General features: G+C 34.4%; 1 long non-coding RNA gene across 5 annotated transcripts in view; it reads right to left on the bottom strand.

Moving 5' to 3' along the window:
- The window catches only part of LOC134758311 (uncharacterized), a 93,361-nt gene that overhangs the window by 43,684 nt on the left and 32,471 nt on the right, over positions 1 to 17,206 (bottom strand). For 3 of the 5 annotated variants that reach the window (XR_010133362.1, XR_010133363.1, XR_010133364.1), the window contains exons 3-6: positions 16,066 to 16,208; positions 9,205 to 9,473; positions 6,381 to 6,742; positions 3,551 to 3,694 (exon numbers count right to left, since the gene is read on the bottom strand). This is a non-coding gene — a long non-coding RNA (uncharacterized lncRNA). The remainder of the gene's footprint in view (positions 1 to 3,550; positions 3,695 to 6,380; positions 6,743 to 9,204; positions 9,474 to 16,065; positions 16,209 to 17,206) is intronic. The other 2 variants (XR_010133361.1, XR_010133365.1) reach the window with 2 other exon arrangements.

Here is a 17,206-nt window from a genome sequence, read left to right on the forward strand (position 1 = left end):
CTAAAACTACAAAAAATTAGCCAGGTAAGGTAGTGGGCACCTGTAATCCCAGCTACTTGGGACGCAGAGGCAGGAGAATCGCTTGAACCTGGGGGGCGGTGAGCCTAGATTGCACCAGTGCACTCCAGCCTGGGCGACAGAGTGAGACTCCGTCTCAAAAAAAAAAAAAAAAGAAAAAGTATCCAAAGATCTTCCAAATGTTCCAAATGTTCTCAAATGTTATGTCAAGACACTGAAATACTTCACTAAATGCCTCCTATGGGGATTGAAAAATATGCTGTTTGCAATGGGCATTTTCTTTCTAATGTTTGTTTACTCTGGTATACTTAAGTCTAGGCTTCTTGTTTTTCTTGGAATGAGTTTTCACACCAAGTTGATTTTTATTGAAAGTGTTGTGCTCACCAAAACACTAATGAAATCCATAGCATATTAATATTAAACAGAATTAGAGTTTTGTGATTTTGTGCTATTGTAAACACTAACAATAAAGGCTATTGAAGAAAAAACAAGATTATGGTTAACAGAAGAGTATGTACTTCAAAGAATTAGGAATTATATTTATTCATTAAACACACATTTAGTGAGCACCAACAATCCTGGGCAATGAATGACATAGACAAGGTCTATTCTATGAGAAAGCATACGTTATGTGCTTTGGATTTTGAGCAGGTAAAGTAACAGAATACATAATCCTTGAATTCACATGTTATCTTCTACTCACTGTTAGATATTTCAATCAGGAAAAAAATGAAAAAAAAAATTAGCAAAGCAAATAACTTCAATAGATTGTTTTATTGTTGTCATTAAATATTTAATAATTAATCTAAAATGGGGAAAATCTTCCAGAAGAAGCATAGTGGATGGGAAATGTCAGATAATATTTTAGACTCACAGCTAAGCTGGTAAATAAATAAAAAGAAGGTGCAGAAATCTTGTTAGATTGGCATAGTGCACAACCGCCTGACTTCTGAGAGAGGGAGAAAGCAATGTCATTCATCTTGCATAATATTCCCTCTCTGGTAAGATTAGTTGATAACACAAGAGAATTTTCCTTAGCTTTACCTGACAAAAACTTGATACATCTTCTAGCAAGAGCAATTTTTCTACCATATTCAGCAATAGTAGTTTCTGAAGGGCTCTCTTATCTCATTTCGTATTCATCAATCTCCAAAAGACATGTTAGAAATAGCAAAATGTAAATCTCTTTATAACAAAATTAATCCAATTTTTTTACTTGTCTTTCATGTGACACTGACTCATTGTCAGCTGAACATATGTAACAAATGCTTGTCATTTCTGAGTACTCAAAGAGCACGATCTAAAAGAAAGATAATTTCTTTCGACAAATGTATGTCAACACAAGGAACTACCTTTTTTGCTTATGATTCACTTGTCATGTCATCTTTTAAAATTAATACTTATCCACAGTTTATGGAGGAAGACTATGATAGTCACTTTATATAATTATGGTTCTGAGGAAGCATATTTCCTTGAGTTTCTCACTTTAGCATTTTTGCAAAATGGATAAGAAAAAACACATAACTCTATACTCTCATATTTTTTCTTAAAATATTCCTATTAACATACAAATTATATTTTATGTGATATTAACCCTAAATTTGGCACAGCGAAATTTAATTGAAGAGAAACACTTGATAAAAAATCAATTTCCCTAATAAGTTATGTTTGATTTACCTTATCCTTGTATATTATTGCCATTTGACATTTATAATTTTATTTCTAAGAAATGTATAGAAAAATCTTTAGCTGTACAGCAACAATTTGTATGTTCTGAAGAAATAAAATTTTGTGAAAAGAAAATCCAAATATCATTAAGTTTTCTTCCTTTATTGTATTTCCAAGCAGTTTAAAATGTTTTGTATGAATAATTCTTAGAATCCAAACTAACATGTAATCAAAAAGTGTATTTCACTGGTTGTATGATAAAGCCTATAAAATTGAATTGCATTTTTTCCCAATATACCTTAAACTTCGTCTCAACAACAGAACATTTATATTTTAATTATTACTTTTTTATTAGTTACATACCATGGTACTTTATAAAATTATGAAGAGGCTTATAATTTTCACTATAAGTGACATAGTTATTAAATACTAAGTCACATTGTTCCAAAAACAAATTCAGGTGGCTTTATAAGAAATGTACAATACACCTAAATAGAATAAATTGAGTAAGGTAAGAAAAGTAAGCAAATACAAGATAAAACATGAAAATCCACCCACAAATGAGGCTAGTCAAAATTTTATATTATACAATTCTATACATTTGCCATAAACTGACCACAATTTTGCCTCTAAGCTGTTTAACAGAAAACTCAGGGAAGAAAATCTAGTAAATCATGTCTTTCACATAGCCCTTAAGACAAACACCAAATACAGTAAAGTGACAGTATTTCTAATATTAGTATCAGAAAAAAAGTTGTGTCCTAAGGGTTCTCAAAAAGAAGATGCTGTGTAATGGAGTGAATATCTTCAAAGGTTTAGGATCTCTTTTTTCTTAAAAGAGTCTCTCAGGGTAGACCAGTGGCATTACAAGCAAGTGCAATTTCTACAAAAGTTCCTGTAGAGAAACCATTTGATGCAACTAGCTTCTCGGCAACACTTCCTTCCAATTGTTGATTCTCTCTGATAATCTTTCAAGAAATAGAGTGTGCCAGGGAGTTTGTTTCCATATTGAATTATGGGCTCTTAAAATGTAGCTCTATGTTAGCATTTAAAGGCAAAGCCTTAACTGACAGATGAGAAGGGAGAAGGGTTAGGGGACCCAAGGACCACAACATGGACATGTTCTGAAGAGAGAACTATTCCAGCTCCTCTGAGAGAGGTCAGATGAATAGCTTATACAGGGCTAGGGCTACCTGAAAAATAATTCTGAACCTACTGTAGCAGAAAAACGGACAGCTAAGGAAGAAGTTTTCACTGTCTTGATTTTTAAGAAATAGTGTCTTAAACGTTTGGTGAGTTCTTATTGTATTATACATTATCACTGTCATAAACACTTGAGGAGCACTGACTCATGAGTTGATAGCATTCTTATGCAATTATGCAGATAGGAAATGAGGTTAAGACATTAGCCTAAGATCGTGTGGTTAGTGTGTAGTAGAACTAATAATTGAAGCAAGGATTCCTGGCCCCAAAGTCCACACTCTTCATTGCTATCAGTAAATCACAGGGTGTTACAATAGACTGTTCTTTGTAACAATTTGAGTATATTATGGCATTGATTTAACTTTTAAAAGAGACTTCCAAGATTATTTGCCTTTGCAACAGAAAATAAAATAAAATTTGGAATTATTTTTATATATTAAAAAAATCTGCTCTATATGAGAGTAGGCTATCTTTAAATTTAAAAAAATATTGTTGGCATTCATGCTAAGCAAACAACTATTTTGCAAATTCAAGAGGAAGTGACCTTTTATATAACATATACAAGCAAATTATATTAACTGATGGATTACATATATATGTATAAAATTTTCATTAAAATTGAAAAAGATAACAAATAAAATTTTTAAAAGAGAGAAAGTACCCAGGTGAGGTGGTGTGAGCCTGTAGTCCCAGCTACTTGGGAGGCTTAGGTGGATGAGTAGCTTGAGTCTAAGAATTCAAGGCTGCAGTGAACTGTGATCAGGCCATTGCACCTCAGCCTGGGTGACAGAAGGAGTCCTTCTCTCTAAAAAAGGAAAAAAAGAGAGAGAGTTACATAAAACTAAAATTAGCACTGTAGCTGTATCAATTTGAATAAAATATCTAAACTTCATGGAACCATGTCAAAGTAAAATGTATTTAGCTTGGTACTTGTAGAGGGTTGAATTGTGGCCCCCGAAATATATTCTAGGTTCCACCTAGAACCTGTGAATATGACTTTATTTGGGAAGAGTCTTTGTAGATGCAATTAAGTAGAGTAACTTGAAATTATTCTAAATTATCCAGGTGGGCCTTTAATCAAAACACAAGTTTCCTTAAAAACAGAGAAGACATCCATTGATAAGAAGGATGAGAAAAACAAATGAAACAGAGACGACAGAGAGAGAAGGGAGAAGAAAAGTTCATGTAAAATGGAGGCAGAGATTGAAGCTATGTCATCTCAAGCCAAAAATTGTTTGAAGCTACCAGAAATTGGAAGAGGCAAGCAAAGATATCTCCTATATTCTTTGGAGAAAGCAAAGACTTGCTGAACCTTTAATTAGGACTTCTTACCCCGCGAAGCATGAGAGAATCAATTTCAGCACTTTTTAAGCCATCAAATTTGAAGATGTTTGTTACAGGAGCCCTAGGCTAATTCAGTGGCTATCTACATAGATATTTCAATATGCCCATAAATGGGTAATTTCAACTGACATTGAATCTCAATGATATTAAATGTTATTAATCATAAATATACTATGCTTTCATTTCTTTTTTGTTTTGTTTTGTTTTTCAGAGACAGTCTTGCTCTGTCAGCCAGGTTAGAGTAAAGTGGCATAATCAAAGTTCCTGGATGCAAAATCAGTGTACAAAAATCAGTAGCAGTTCTATATTCCAATAACTTTCAAGTTGAGAGCCAAATCAAGAATGCAATCTCTTTCATAATTGCCACAGAGAGAATGAAATGCCTAGAAATACAGATAACCAAAGAGGTAAAGGATCTCTACATGCAGAATTACAAAACACTGAAGAAAGTAATAAAAGACAACACAAATAAATTGAGAAATGACCCAAGCTTATGGATTGGAAGAATCAACATCACTAAAATACCCATACTGCCCAAAACAATTTACAGATTTAATGCTATTTCTATCAAATTACTAATGTCATTTTTTCACAAATTAGAAAAAATCTATTCTAAAATTTGTATGGAATCAAAAAGAGCCCAAATAGCCAAAGTAATTCTAAGCAAAAAATAAATCTGGAGGCATCACATTACCTGACTTCAGCCTATACTATATGGTTACACTAATCAAAACAGCATGGTACTAGTACAAAAACAGACATATAGACCAAAGGAAAAGAATAGAGAACCCAGAAATAAAGCCACATACCTATAACCATCTGATTTTCGACAAACATGACAAAAATAAGCAATGGGGAAATGACTTCTTCTTCAATAAATGCTCCTTGGATAGCTAGCATGTCTATATGCAGAAGTATTACTCTGGATTCCTACATACCACCATACACAAAAAAATTAACTTAAGATAAAGACTTAAATGTAAAACCTCAATCTATAAAAATCCTAGAAGAAACCCTAGGAAGCACCCTTCTCAGTATCAGCCTTGGCAGAGAATTTATGGACAAATCCTCAAACAAAAATTTATACAACAAAAACAAAAATTGGCTAATGACAGGACATAATTAAAGAGTTTCTGCAGAGCAAGAGAAACTATCAATGGAATAAACAGACAACCTAAAGAATGAGAGAAAATATTTGCAAACTATGCACCCAACAAAGGTCTATTATCCAGAATCTATAAGAAACTTTAACAAATCAACAAGTAAAATACAAATAACCTTATTCAAAATTGGGCAAAGGACAAGAGCAGACACTTCTCAAAAGAAAACATACATACAACCAACAAGCATATGAAAAAATATTAATTGTCATTAATCATCAGAGAAATACAAATCAATACCACAGTGAGATACCATCTCAAACCAACAAGAATGGCTTTTGTTAAAAAGTCAAGAAATAACATATGCTGGTGAGGCTCTGGAAAAAAAGAAACACATACACTGCTGCTGAGAATGTAAACTAGTTCAGTCACTGTGGAGAGCAGTTTGGAGATTTCTCCAAGCCCTACGAATTGAACTACCATTTGACTCAGCAATCTCATTACCGAGTATATACTCAAAGGAAAATAAATTGTTCTACCAAAAAGAACAATGTGTTCATCACAGCATTATTCACAATAACAAATACATAGAATCTACCCAGGTGTCCATGAACAGTAGATTGTATTTTTAAAATGTGGTACATATACACCATGGAATACTATGCAGCGATAAAAAAGAATGATTTCATGTCTTTTGCACCAACATATAGGCAAACTAACACAGAAACAGATAACCAAATCATGCTTGTTATTACATGTGGGAGATAAACATTGGATATACATGGTCTGGTCATAAAAATTGGGACAACAGACACTGGGCAATACAAGAGGGGGGATAAAGGGAGAGGGTAAGGATTGGATACTATGTTCACTACCTGGGTGACAGATTCACTCCAAACCTCAACATCACACAATATACCTTTGTATCAGATCTGCATATTTATCCCCTGATTATAAAATAAAAGTTAACAAAAAGGAAGTTACAGAGTCCACTAAGTCTATTTAAAGCATCAAAACTTTCTAAAGGAATATCTTAACAGTTGGTACCTTCTTATTTCACTGAGAACATCAATGCTGTTCTGATAGAAGCCAGGGGATGAAAAAAGAACTCTTCCCAGATGGAGAAGGCAATTCTATATAGGAAAGTCCCTCTCTCGTTGAAGTAAAATTCAGAAGCTCCTTGTTTTTTGGGGGGGGTGGGGGGGGTGGAATAATGAATGGAAAATTTCTAAATGTTCAAGGTTATTTCATACTAAATTTCTCTTTTTCCTTGAGATTTGTTGTTCTCTTCTGTTAATTTTTTGTTGCTAACATCACATAGGTCCTCAGTTGTATACTGTACTCAAAAGTTCTTTTCATCCTTTGATTCAAAGGCAAACAGTAATTTCCTCCTTTGGTGAAAGGCACAGCTGAAATCAGGGAGTATTTTCAGAGAAAACATTATAAATAAATAAATATATTTATATGTTGTCATGTGTTAAATATTACATGTTATATAACATGCTATATATTATATTTTATATATTGTATATGATATATAACTGACATAGGTGAGCATTTTTAGAAAAAATATAAATAAATATACATCACATATTACATATATATACTATTTGAAATCATTGAAAAGAAATAAAGAAAGGCTAGAAAGAAATGAGCTTGCTAATTCTATACAACGGTCTAGTCCTACTATGAATTAGCATGCTTTCCAGAGTCACCCTGACCAACCCCCTATGACCAGTAAGGAGCCATCTACTGCCTATTTGTACATTTTATGGATGTGTCAAGTGCCTCATTTCCCAGTCCAAGTTTTACCTCCATATGTGAAATGACACTGATTCACATACAAGCACCAGCCTCTTAGGCACTGGATACATTTGTGCTTATCAAAGACAACAATTCTCTCACCCAGTTGCCATCCTGCTGCTCCCTCATCAGATTCATGAGGGACCTAAGTCTTTTTTCAAACCAAATGACCTAATGAATCCTCTTGCCTTTCCCACAAATTCAACCCCTTACATAGATTAATGGCCTTCCCCCTCGCCTCTAAGAATAATCATTAATCCTCTTCCCCAAATATTTCCAGCTCTCTGACTTGCGGGATATATGGTAAGATAGCATTTCCTGGCCGGCTTTTGTGGGCGGAGCAGTTTGACTAGTTCTGCCAAATGAATTGTGTTGTATATCTTGGTGCCTTGTGTCAAACATGTTTTACAAAATATTGCCCAAGTATTTTATCAAACTTTTGTATAATTCATAATGAACTAAAGGTCAGACAAATACAGACATTTTCTTATAAGACTTGAAGAACATTTAATGGTAGTTGAGGTTTTAAGGTCAACTGTGTCTTGTGCCTTTTGTTTTGTGTCTGATCAAAAGTGTCTTGATCCAGCAATGTCCAAGAAAGAGTGGCTCAAAGTGAAGACTGCTCAGAAAAGAACCCCTACCAAACCTACGATGGACTTGTCTTGTGAGTGAGAAATAACTCTACTCTTTTATGCTACTGAGATTTTTAGTTTTGTTACTGAAGCATCATTTTGCTCATCCACTGTAAAACCTCAACCACCATTACATGTTTTTCAAGTCTTATAAGGGAACGTCTGTATTTGTCTGACCTTTAATTCATGATGAATTATACAAATGTTTGATAAAACACTTAGGACAATACTTTGTAAAATATGTTTTATAAAATAAAATAGACTTTTAAAAATAAAATTGCATGTAGATTTAAATTCTGATTAGTATATTAAGGTCCTGTAAATTCTACAGTAGACAAAGTCTGCCTGAAAGTCTAGCTCACATCTTCAGTTTCCCAGCCTTATTTTATCATCAAACTCTTTTTCCAGAGAATCTTAGAAACACCCACAGAGCACACTGATGGTTTAGAGATAGTGACTGTGATGATTAGTCACTTCTGGCAGGAAGGGAACGCAATGGCTTGAGAAGAACACATAACACCTACAAATGTGCACCCTCATTCTCCTCCTTATATTGATAATTCTACATATAGGCATTTATATTATCATTATTCTTTAAATCATACATATAATTACATGCCCCTTTTGAATATGAAGTATATATCACAGTTTTAAAAGGTTGTAAACACAGCATATTAGTGGAATTAGGGAAAGTGAAACACAAGAGAGCTATATTGCTGTCTTCACAGGGAAAAAGATATGGATATCAGCTTTAGAATAGTTCCTTATCAAGTTAATGTGGGTGAAAATACTTTCAAAATTATTAATGATAATAATGCATTATTATTTCACAATTTAAAGCAGGGATGTGTTAGATTTATCAATTATTCTAAAATATCTAAAGCATTGTGGAATGATCATAAAGGAAATGGCCTCAACATTTCTTTCATGGTATGTCATTATTAAATAATTTCCAATGAATTATTAATTTGAAACTTTTAGAATGTGTAAATTAAAATGACTACTATTCTCCATCATATGTCAGTTGTGATTTCTAGGCTCTTTAGAAAATGTTATGGTTTTCATTTGGAAACTCTCTAGACATAAAATTTTGCTTCAGCAAAAAGTGTTAGTCTCATGACTTTAAAACATTTTATTCTTGTCAGGTACAACTTGGACCTTAAGTCAATACATTACACTTGCTTTGGTAGAAAACATGCCATTTCTTCCTGTTTAACATGTTTTCTTAAAGACTCCAACCAGCCACCTGTCTTCTTTGATATCTTTATAATACTGATTATTTTTCAACTTTACTTAGTGTTGAATGTGCTTTTGCTTTATCAATATGTATGTAAGTGGGTCTGTATAGTTCAATGTAAAAGTGACAGACATATTTTCTGCATAGCCTGTCCTGCACATTTGTATAACTTTATAAAATCTACAGCAAAATCACTTACAGTCCACATCAAGTTTCTCATCCATCCATGTTCTTCTAAATGTAAAGCTCCTAAGAGATCAGAAGAACTCTTTCAAAGGGCAGTGTAGCCTCTTAACTGTATTCATTTACATTTCCAAAGGGCATACTTCTTCATGCTGTACATCTCGTTCCCTCCGAGTAGAAAGGAGATTCCAGGGTTACAGAGCAGAGTGCACACCAGCTAACTCATGTTACTGATGGTCAGAACTCCCGTGGGGATGTGTTTCTCATTCTGACCTCGGCTCTTTCCTGTGGAAGACATACATTTTTCAAGAACTCATGGTATCAAGCTTTGTAAAATCATCATGAGAAGATGGCATTGTCTTGCCTGCTTTACCAAACTTTATGTAGGTAACATGCATTAAAATATATACAAATAAAATTATAGTCTAAAGTTTTGTAAATATAATGCCTTTTGAAGCAACGAAATATAGACTGTTCTTGTAAAGACTTAAAGAGTTAACAAAGGTAGAGTATGTTACATATTGAATATATTTGTAGCCTAATGAAGTTTTATTATCCATGAAGGTTATTCTTGTTGCATTATCAACATTAGGTTTTAAGGAATACAAAACATTCTCCTTTAAAAAGTGTGGCCCTTGTCTATGACCAGTGAAAAAAGGTAGGAAGACCAGAAAAAGACCAAGGAACTTATCAAAATTTAGAATTTTATACGGTGGCTTCTATAGCTCTGTGTACATGACTGCCGTTTAACTAAATGATGTAATACCCTTTCTGGAATAAGCTCACAAAAGAATAGGAGGATAATAAATGGTTACTGCTAGTATAAATGTCTCTCCCTAGCAGAATCTACTAAAAAGAGTGAGGAATTAGTTGAGTGATGATGTGGTTTCAACATTTTTACCATGCCTAAATGACACTTGAAATAACAGAGTAGAAAGGAAGAGACCATGAGCATGGAAAGAAAAGGGAGAATTATGGATACAGGGTGTTTGGGCAGGTGAGATTTTACATTACAGGAAAGAAAGTAGCATATATGGATTTAGATCAAGATAGGTTAGTATATTTGCTGATGGAGCAAGTGGAATTTAAGAAAACTATGACAGATCATAGCAGGAAATGACCTCATATGAAGGAGAGTTAACATACATTAGAAAATAATAACCTACCCAGAGATTTAATATAATACAATTATTTTAAGGCAATAATTGGTGGACAACACCAATTCTGATAACAGGTAATTATAGGAAAAACTTATATATGACAGAATCCACACTGAATCATCAAAGACAGAGACTCTTAATGAATGAAAGAGACAGCAGTTACATCAAAAACATTAAATAAGTTAGAACAGATTTCTTATCAAGAACAGTAGGAACTCAACCTGTTGAATAAAATTAAGTAGCAACTGGCTGAGCACGGTGGCTCACGCCTGTAATCCTTTGGGAGGCTGAGGCAGGCAGATCGCTTGAGCCCAGGAGTTCAAAGCCAGCCTGGGCAACATGGTGAAACCCCATCTCCACCAAAACTACAAAAAATGAGCTGAGCATGGTGGTGAGCGCCTGTAGTGCCAGCTACTTGGGGGACTGAGGTGGAAGGATCTTGAGCCAAGAGAGGTTGAAGCTGCAGTGAGCTGACATTGTACAATTACACTCAAGCCTAGGTGACAAAGTGAGACCCTATCTCAAGAAAGAAAGAAAGAAAGAAAAAGAAAGAAGGAAGGAAAGAAAGAAAGAAAGAAAGAAAGAAAGAAAGAAAATGTAAGTAGCAACCACTGCCACCACCTCTTCCAGTCAATATTTTATTCATAGTGCCACAAAACAAGGAAAAGAAATTGGGGTAATGAAAAGAAGAGCCACAGTTGTCCTTAATTACAATTTACATCAATATCTGTATAAAATTCATACAATTCTATAAATTATTAAAGCAAATAAACAAATTCAGCAAATTGTTATTATAATACCAAAATCAGAAATTCAATAGCTTTTCTATACGTCAGCAAGAACCAGGTAACAAATGTTATTTAAATAAAATACCTCATCCTCTATCTGTTATACACTGAATGTTTGTGTTTCCCCATAATTCATATGTTGAAGTCCCAAGCCCCAACCTCCCAATGTGATGATACTTGGAGGCAGAGCCCTTAGAAATAATTAAGTTTATATCAGGTCATGTGCATGGGGCCCCATGATGGAATTAGTATCTTTGTAAGAAGAGGAAGAGAGACTCATCTCTCTCCCTGTGTGAAAGATTTCTTTGAAAAAAAAGGTTTTCCTATTATAACATATAGGCCATAGTGCACTACGAAAATTGCTCTGTTTCATGCCACTCCAGGCTTTTAATGTATGCAGATGTGGTATGTGCACCTGTTAAAGTTTTGAGTATGAAAAAAGTGTTAGCGGAAACACAGAGATGTTAACATAAAGACATGATGTTACTGAGTCACAAATCAATGTTTAAAACAGCTTACTTCCAGATTTCTTGTTATGTAAGAAAAGTTATTCCCTCTTATTTAAGAAACTATTATTTGGATACTATATTTATTTCATTCTATTGATTTATATCTGAAATCATTCCTCTGATATAAAAGATATTCAAAATGCTTACATAAATGATGAATAACATGTTCATAGGTAGTAAGATCCTGAACAGTATAGCAAAGTTAAATGTCTAACAACATCAAGTTTATTGAGTAATTTTATGTTGCATAACAAGCATCCCTAAACTCAGTGCTTTAAACAACTATCACTTGCTCACAGTACTGAGGATGAGCAATGTGGGCTATGCTCAGATAAGAAGTTCTGTTCTTCTTTGGGATCATTCATGCAGTTGTGTTTATCTGATGGTTTGACTGGGGCTCAGTGACCCAAGGTGACCTTATTCAGATGTCTGGCAGTTGGCTGTGACATCCATTTTCTTCTTCGTAAGTTATATCTTTCTCCAGCAAGGTAGGCTGGGATTCTTCACATATGGTATATGAGTTCCAAATAGGAGAAGACAAAATCTGCAAGGTAATTCATGGAATAGGCTATGGAACTCACAGAATGTGATTTCCACCACATTCTACTGGTCAAAGTTTGTTATTAGCAAAGCAAGCCAAATTCATTTATTTATTTATTTATTTATTTTTATTACACTTTAAGTTTTAGGGTACATGTGCACATTGTGCAGGTTAGTTACATATGTATACATGTGCCATGCTGGTGCGCTGCACCCACTAACTCGTCATCTAGCATTAGGTATATCTCCCAATGCTATCCCTCCCCCCTCCCCCCACCCTACAACAGTCCCCAGAGTGTGATATTCCCCTTCCTGTGTCCATGTGATCTCATTGTTCAATTCCCACCTATGAGTGAGAATATGCGGTGTTTGGTTTTTTGTTCTTGCGATAGTTGATGAGTTCATGTCCTTTGTAGGGACATGGATGAAATTGGAAACCATCATTCTCAGTAAGCAAGCCAAATTCAATAGATGGAAAATAGATTCTACCTCTTGAAGTGAGAAGCTACAATATGCTGTGGCCATGTTTTCAATCTCTATCCAAGTAATGGCAAGAATATGTAAAAATATTTAGAGATTATTGATAGTGTTGTAAAATGTTTGATAAATCCCAAGAAGCGTTTGGCAATATACCTCAGGAATAAATATGCACATATCCTCCAAACCAGCAATTCCGCTTCCATGGAAAAACTCTAAAAAAACATTGCATATGTGTAAAGGAAAGCAAGTTTAAGGAGCAAATCATAGCATTGTCTGTAAATGGAAAAACGAGAAATCAGTTTAAAGTCTGCCAAGTAGATACACACATTAGAGTACATGCAAAAGCCATAAACTATATAGTAGTTAGTTGAAATGAATGAACTGCAGGCATATGTCTGTAAGTATTAATTTTGGAAATTAAAATCTCTAGTGAACAAACAAGTTACAAAAGAATATGTATAGTATAATAGGACTTATTTAAACTTAAAAAGCCATATAATACTATATATTATTATGGGTGTATATGTACATTTGAATATGAAAAAATATACTGGGAAAAATGCACATAAGCTTCAGGATAACGTTTACCTCTGTGAATAGAAGAGTATGAAAGCAGTAGAGATTTCCACTGTGTTTAACGTGTTGCTTCTTAATATATATCTAAAGCATTTTGCACAAATGTTATTATTCATAAAATCTATTTGATATGTACATTGATGTCTGTTATATTATCCTTTATAGCTCTTGCGTGCTTGAAATCTTTCAGAGTTAAGAGAATTTTAAGTGAAATATAATCCAAATTGTGTTTGCATAGAATATCTTTAGAAATTTATAAAACTAATTAGTACCAATGGCTATCTTTGAGGAAGGGAATCAGAGAGTTAAAGGGTACATCAGGTAAAAAAGACTTTGCACTTTATACTTTTTGATACTCTTTGAATTTTTATACCATGATCATGCGTTACGTTAAAAATATATTATTTCTCCATAATGAACATGCCTCGCTTGAAAATGTGAGATAAATCACACAACCTCTTGGCCATTCTTCAATTTGAATGACTTGGATGATCCTCATTATATATTCTTTGAGAGACCTCTGTCTGTCACCCTTATTCAATGAAAAACTTTCAGGTGGAGCCTCATTCCATTTATGGTACACTTTTTTTGACCTTCCTGGGGCTGATAGAAATTTTCTATTCTCATAAGTCTGACAAGGCCACATTCATTCTGCCCTTTCACTCTCATTGTCATTTAAAGGTCAGATTGTGTCAAATCCATGCTCATTTGTTTTACCATATGCTATTTGAAATTGCACAAGCCTGAAAATCCTGAAGCCCAGCACATAAAGAGACAGTTGAAAACTTAAATATATATATAGACACATAATTTTCATGAAACTCATATTCAAATATATATATATATTCAATTTGATGTCAAGATAAAAATGAAAAATGGATATTTATTTCTTATTAAATAATTAATGTTGACACATTTTAAATGAGATAGACTCATTCACTTATGTATTTAATAAATGTAGAGAGCCTCCTGTATGCCAATCACTGTTCTTGGCATTAAGGAGACAGCACTGAACAAAAAACTAAGTTCTTTCCTTCATGCATCTTACATACTGTGGGGAAGAGACAGAAAACAATTAAACCATTCTGTATGTCAGGTCACGATGAGAAACAGAGAAAAACACACCAGGATAAGGAGAATAAGAGAGAAAGGGAGATGGGAGGAGTTACTCTTTTACAAAAAATGGTGATCAGAGACTGTGCACTTTATGCACCAACATTTAAGCAAAGACCTAAGAAAGTGGTAAAAAAAAAAAAAAAAAAAAAAAGCTTTCTGTGGAATCTTCCAGGCAGAAGAAACAGAATGTGCAATGGTCTTGGGGAGAAATGTGTTTCCTATACCCCTGGGACAGTAAATCTCATGACTGCAGTGTAGTGAGTGAAGGAAGAATGTAGCAAGATGTCAGAGAGTGGTAAGGGTTCATACCAAAACCTTGCGAGACACTTTGTAGAGACCTTTGTGTGTATACTTTGGCTATTATGCTGAAGGGATTTCTGAGCAGTGAAACAGAGTGAAAAGAAGAAAGGGCGGAAGCAGGAAGACTGGTGAGGAGGCAAGAGATGACAGTGACTGGAAATAATAAGATATTTGGGGGTAGAGGAAGAAATAATAACAAAAATCATGTATGATTATTTGAATTCTTCTATTATAGTATCTATGATAAAGTCCATTTTGATTGTACATAAATTGTATTGAATGTATTTACTGTACTTTTATGACATATGAAATGTATACAATTTCATGTTTATAATAAAATTATTTAGTTTTTCAGTGTGTGACTTAAAGTATACAAAGTTTAAAATGTTTTAAGTCTAAATTATTGTGGCCATGAAGAGTGTCATGTCAGGGCCTTCGCCACTTATTTGTCCCTATGTTAGAGAAGACCCAAAAGTTATTGCGGAGCACCATGACTGAGGTCATGAGTTTCAAGAGTTGGAATGGTCTACGCTGAATTGGGTGTTCGTTAGGGTTCTCAATATTGTATGAGAAATTGTCAACCCAACCCACTTGCTCAGATATTTGGTATTTGTTACAAAGCACCTGGCTCTGCACTTGACCAACAGCAATGTAGAACTGTTGCAACCACCATACTTCACAGAATATGAGAGACAACTCACTCAATATCTCAAAAAAAAAAAAACTCAGCTGAAAAGTAAAATGTATGTTTATTAGAACTGCCTAAAAATCATGAAGTTAATACATACCTCCAGACCTACATTATAAATGAGAGCACCACCACACAATGATCTGATCTGAGGTATTTAGCAAATAAATTGTGTGAACACTTATATTCATGCAAATATGAGTAAGACTGATTATTTTCTCCCATTGTCAACTTTTCCCACGTTCCATCTAAAGAGAACATTAGCTGAGCATATACTTCCTAAAATAAAGGCCATATTTATCAATCTCCTGTGCAGCTAAATGTGGCTAGGTGACTAAGTCCTGGTCATTCACATATAAACAGAAGTGAGATGAGCAACTTTTAGCATGTACTCTGGAAAATAATTGGTAGGATTTCTGTTTTACTCTTTCCACCTTCCTGTTGTCTTGAAGGTAGATAGGGTTGAATCTTTTTGAACAATGTGGATGAGGTCAACGTCCTAGGGAGGGCCAAGCTAAAGAAAAATGGCATTTAGGCAGAGGAGAGCAGCTTGGAATTTGGGGTAAGAGAAATACATTCTGTCAAATCGTTTAGGAAACGATTTGGCAATTTCTGATAACAGCTGTTGAATTTATGTCCTAACTAATATAGAAAGATTTAATATACTTTGCGTATATATTTAAAATACATCTTTTAAAAATTGTCATAAAAGAAAGTTACCTTTATCACAATACTGTTCACTTGTTTTCATCTTTAATTATGCTTGGTTCAGTAGTAGAATAAGTAGTGAAGTTACAAGGAAGACCACAATCACTCAAGGGATGCTGTTCCTGCACAGCAGCATTTTGCTGATGTATCATATACTGTTAATGGTTGGATATCACACATTATTATTCCGTTGAAATAAACCCTTTTAATGTACTAAGGCTCAGTTTTGTCAATGTACTAGGAGCTCAAAGTTACATGGCAAACAAAGCAGGCATAGTTCAAATCTCACAGAGCTTTTGGTTTAACAAAGACAATAGAAAACTTACAAACAATTTTAGGAATTGTGATACATGCTATGATGGAAGATTGACCTGGAAGAATATCAGATACAATTTTCCTCATCTTATACTGTAGATGTGTCTTTGTGTGTATGTATATGTATATACATAAGGGTGGACCCAGGGAAAGGGTTCCTGGGTCCTACACAACAAGAATGACATGTAGGTGTTAGGTGAAAAGAAGAAAGAAGACAGTCAAAGGTAGATCAAAGGGCCAATACAAAAGGTATGAGATGAGATAGTGTATGAAGAACTGAATTATAGAGTGTGAAGGTAGGAGTGGTGAGAAATAGGTTATAAAGAGGGAGGGAAAAGGTGTCACTGGGTGTTATAAGATATAGGAACAGGTTATAGTTTCTCCTTGAGTCCCATGACAAACTTAGGAGAGAGCAGTCTCTCCTTATGCAAGAGAGCTGTGTTCCAAGACCCTCAGTGGGTGTCTGAAACCTCAGATAGTGCCGAACCCTATATATACTATGTTTTTTTCCCCTATAAATACATACCTATAACAGAGTTGAATTTATAATTTAGGCATAGTAAGAGATGAATAACAATATCTATATGCCAGCATCACTATTCTTGTATTTCAAGGCCACTGTTAGGTAAAATAATGGTGGCTTAAACACAAACACTGTTATTATAATACCACGACAATCAGACAGGGTGCGGCAGCTCATGCCTGTAATCCCAGCAATTTGGGAGGCCAAGGTGGGCAGATCAGCTCTGGTCAGGAGTTCAAAACCAGCCTGGTCAACATAGTGAAACCCTGCCTCTACTAAAAATACAAAAATTAGCCAGGTGTGTTGGTGGATGGC

This window comes from Gorilla gorilla, chromosome 3 (assembly GCF_029281585.2).
Source record: "Gorilla gorilla gorilla isolate KB3781 chromosome 3, NHGRI_mGorGor1-v2.1_pri, whole genome shotgun sequence".
NCBI classification, from domain to species: domain Eukaryota; kingdom Metazoa; phylum Chordata; class Mammalia; order Primates; family Hominidae; genus Gorilla; species Gorilla gorilla.